The sequence below is a fragment of the Penaeus monodon genome, chromosome 35, assembly GCF_015228065.2.
Source record: "Penaeus monodon isolate SGIC_2016 chromosome 35, NSTDA_Pmon_1, whole genome shotgun sequence".
Lineage (NCBI taxonomy): Eukaryota > Metazoa > Arthropoda > Malacostraca > Decapoda > Penaeidae > Penaeus > Penaeus monodon.
The window spans coordinates 11,615,109-11,620,108 of NC_051420.1; positions in this window are offsets into that span (position 1 = coordinate 11,615,109).

Sequence of the window (5,000 nt, forward strand, 5' to 3'; positions counted from 1 at the left end):
TATAGATGTATGTATATATATAAATGGATATATGTATATATAGATATATAATTTTTTTTTCTGTAGCTTTATCCCATTCTTATATGGGGTCCCCATGATCAAGTTCTAGCAGATATGTTTTATGGCCGGATGCCCTTCCTGACGCCAACCCTCTCTATTTACCCGGGCTTGGGACCGGCACTGACTTGGGCTGGCTTGCCCACCCAGTGGCTAGATTATACATATATATGCGCATATATATCTATGCAAACACACACACACACACACAGAAACACACACACACATTCACGCATGCGTAGATGTATATATATCTTTTTGTTCTCTCTTTCTTTCTTTTCTTTTCTTTTTTTTTTCTTCTTTTTTTTCTTTTTTTTTTCTTTTTTTTCTTTTTGTTTCTTTTTTTTTCTTTCTTTTTTTCTTATAACTAAACATAGACTCTGCAAAGTCCTGCCGCCAGTCCTGCGGCAGGAAGGGCGTCCTGATCACTCGCAGCGCCGGCGCTTCGCTTCGCTGAGGAAGATGTCCTCGGCGCTGCGCTTCTTCCCTTGGCTCTCGCTCTCGCTCTAGCTTCATATGTGTTGTAGAGGTAGCAGCTGTCGTGTGCTGGTGGTGCACCGGGAGCGGCCTCCAGCGGGGGTCGGACTCGCATCTCCTCGCCAGCCCCCCAGCGTCCACAGCATGCTGCGCCACCCCGTCAGGATCTGCTCAAGCATGTAGCCGACCGAGAAGACGTCGGAGGCCGCATGGTGCTTGTGGTCCGCCGCCCCATGATTTCTGCGCCAGGTTTGTCGTTGGAGCTGGCGCTGTACCGACGTCTCTGGCCGGGCGGCAGGGTTTGCCGAATCGATGATGCTGACAGCGCCCAGTTGCCAGGCGTCCACCGGGCTACGTTGTCGTCCTCGGTCTTGGAATGTAGCCCCTGCGTTGGCACCTCCTTGGACGTCCACTCACGGGAGCTCGGCGTACAGTTCGTCGTCGGTACGTCGAGTTCTCCAGACGTCCCCAGGGTGCTGCAGGCCCACGAAGCTGCAGGCGGTAGCCGCAGGGCTGGATTGCGACTTGCCCAGGGCCCTAGGCGTTCCCTCGGCTGCCCCTCTTCAGGATCCTCACTCTTACGAAACCTGAAGCGGATCGGAGGGCAGGCTTGAGCACGGCCGCCCTTTCACGCCAGCGTGGAGGAGCGCTTGCCGCTCGCTGCCCTCGCCAGCTTCTCATTGACGCCACTGCGAGGGCTGCCCAACGTTTCTCGGCCTCCCCTGACAAGCTCCGTGGTTCCTTTGTCCGTCCTGCGGGCCCTGACGCTCAGGTCTAGAGTGCCTGTCTTCTGTCTGCAATAGCTTGTAGTGCCTGTGATGGGCAAAGCCTTGGCTCTGGAGAGTGTGAATGCGACCGCTCAGTCTGGTCTCTCGAAGACGAATGATTTCCCGCGCTGCCATAATTCGGCTCATTGAGTCTGGTAAAGAGGTTTGTATAGCGTTCGTATGTGCGTAAAAAAAATATAATAGTTAATAGTTTAAAGAAAATATGCAGCTAGGGAATTGCAAATGGCACTAGTTTAACCACTTCAATTTCAAAAACATACAGCATATATATATATTTATATATATATATATATATATATATATATAATATATATATATATATATATATATATATATAATATATATATATGGGGCCGCGGTGGCCGATGGTTAGAGCGTCGGACTCAAGACTGTCACACGGCAATCTGAGTTCGAGGGTTCGAGTCACGACCGCCGCGTTGTTTCCCTTAGAAGGAACTTCACCTCGATTGCCTGCTAGCCCTGGGGGACCAAGTCAGCCCAAGTCAGTGCCGGGTACATAGAGATGTGACTCGAAAAAAAAAAAAAAAAAAAAAAAAAAAAAAAAAAAAACACCGCGGAAGCAATGCAAACCACCGCTCTAATTGCCAAGAATCATGAAGCCCATGATCGTCAGGCCGCGGTGGCCGAATGTTAGAGCGTCGGACTCAAAACTGCCAGCGGCAATCTGAGTTCGAGGGTTCGAGTCACCGACCGCCGCGTTGTTTCCTTGGCAAGGACTTCACCTCAATTGCCTGCCTACCACTGGTGGCCAGCCAGCTCAAGTCATGCTGGTCCCAAGCCCGATAAATAAGAGAGAATGTGACTAAAAGGTAAACCGCACTCTCCGTGGAAAGGAACTGGGCCCCACGTCTAAATCGAGAGCATCACAACGTGAAACTGCAATTGGTATCTGCTGTGACCACGGCGCTCAGACATGAACCTACCCTTAATGATTATATATATATATATATATATATATATATATATATATATATATATATATATGGTGCCGCGGTGGCCGAATGGTTAGAGCGTCGGACTCAAGACCGTCACGACGGCAATCTGAGTTCGAGGGTTCGAGTCACCGACCGCCGCGTTGTTTCCCTTGGGCAAGGAACTTCACCTCGATTGCCTGCCTAGCCACTGGGTGGCCAAGCCAGCTCAAGTCAGTGCCGGGTAAATAGAGATGGTGACTCGATAAAAACACCGGGCGGAAGTCAATGGCAAAACCACCGCTCTAAATTGCTAAGAAAAAATCATGGAAGCCCATGATCGTCAAGGCCGCGGTGGCCGAATGGTTAGGCGTCGGACTCAAGACTGTCACGACGGCAATCTGAATTCGAGGGTTCGAGTCACCGACCGCCTCGTTGTTCCCTTCGGCAAAGGACTTCACCTTGATTGCCTACCTAGCCACTGGGTGGCCAAGCCAGCCCAAGTCAAGTGCTGGTCCCAAGCCCGGATAAATAGAGAGAATGAATACCTAAAAGGTACCACCGGCACTCTCCGTGGAAAGAAACCTACCACGTACTCACTCCAAGAGCATCACAACATGAAAACTACAATTAAGTATCATGCTGTGACCACGGCGGCTCAGACATGAACCTACCGTTAAAAGAAGAAGATATATATATATATATATATATTATATATATATATATATATATATATATTTATATATATATACATATATATATTTATATATATATTTTTTTTTTGTGTGTGTGTGAGAGTGTGCGTGCGTGCGTGTATATGTGTGTGTGTGTGTGTGTGTGTGTGTGTGTGTGTGTGTGAGTGTGTGTGTGTGTGTGTGTGTGTGTGTGTGTGTGTGTGTGTGTGTGTGTGTGTGTGTGTGTGTGTGTGTGTGTGTGTGTGTGTGTGTGTGTGTGTGTGTGTGTGTGTGTGTGTGTGTGTGTGTGTGTGTGTGTTTGCATGCGTGTATGTGTATGTGTGTGTGTGTGTGTGTTTGCATGTGTGTGTGTGTGCGTGCGTACATGCGTGCGTCTCTTTCTCTTCTCCTCTCCTTCTCTCTTTCATTCTCTCCTTTCTCTCTCGTATTCTCTCTCTTATGCTCTCCTCTCTCTCTTATTCTGTCTTTAATTATCTCCTTTCTCTCTTTTTTTCTCTCTTATTCCCTCCTTTCTCTCGCACATCCGCATATTACCTCTCGCCGGCTCTCATTTTTTCTTATTTCTACTCACTTCCAGATCGCACTATTTGGTAAATCGAGCAGCAATAGTCAGCTAATGAAATAAAAACAACTACCATATTCCATTACAAAGAAATGAAATTAAATAATAATAATAATAATAATAATAATGATTTGATCACCTTGTGTCTGGTTGCTCAATATTATCACCGAATGAGTAAAAAAAATCGACACGACAGAGTGGGCAAGTACTTGCACTGGAAGATCTGCAAACACTTTTCTATCGGAACGCAAGATAAATGGTACAAACACCATCCAGAGCCAGTTACTGAAGGCAAAGATGCTGCAGTCTTGTGGAACTTTCCAATTCACACAGATCATACTATACAGGAAAATCGTCCAGATAGCGTCATCAAGGACAAAATAAACAACACTTGCCTGTTTATAGATATGAGCATCCCTTCAGACAGAAACGTCCTAACAAAAGTGTTCGAGAAGATATCAAAGTATAAAGACCTGGAAATAGAGGTGGAAAAGATGTGGCATTTAAAAACCAAAACTTTGCCTGTTGTTATTGGAACTCTTGGCCTTATAAAGAAGGGTACGGATAAGTTTCTTTAACAAATACCAGGAAATCCAAAATTAGAAGAAGTCCAAAAATAGTCTTAAACAACACAGCACATGTTCTCAGAAGAGCATTATCAATCTGAAGTGTTCTTTGTGTGCGTAAATTGATTTGACTGGATGTTTTGATTTGTGGTTGTTCTGCATATTTTGCATGTTTTTGTTAATGTTCCATTGCCTCTCACTTCAATCACTGTAGGTTGCTGGTAGTGACTCGGTGTTTGATTTTAATTAGCAGATCTAAGGAAACTTTTGTAAAAAATAATAATAATAATAGTAATAGTAATAATAATAATAATAATAAATCCCAGTCAGCCGACATTCCTTCGCTCAGGAAGGACAAGGCGTTGGCCTCAGCGTGTTGGAGACGAGCGGCCGTAAGGGCCCCGCCCCCGAATGCGGGGGAGGAGTAGGACGACGCTGCCTGCTGGGGCGGGAAGAAGGCCCACCTGTCTCGAGGAGGAAGGTTCATGCGTGTGTGTTTGTGGGCACACACACACACGCGTGCGCGCATATATATATATATATATATATATATATATATATATATATATATATATATATATATATATATATATATATATATATATATATGTGTGTTGTGTGTGGTGTGTGTGTGTGTGTGTGTGTGTGTGTGTGTGTGTGTGTTGTGTGTGTGTGCTGTATATACAAATACATTTATATATATATATATATATATATATATATATATATATATATATATATATATATATGTATGTATCGGTATGATCCATAGTTCCTCGTTCTTGAGACAGTGAGTTCCTGCACCACAGGAGGCGTCAACGAAGGTGGCGGCTTCTGGGAATCGCTCCACCAGACGACTTGTTCCTGCTGGTTCCGTCCCTCACGAGTACTGGCGCCGTGCCCACTCACGAATGGCTAATTCT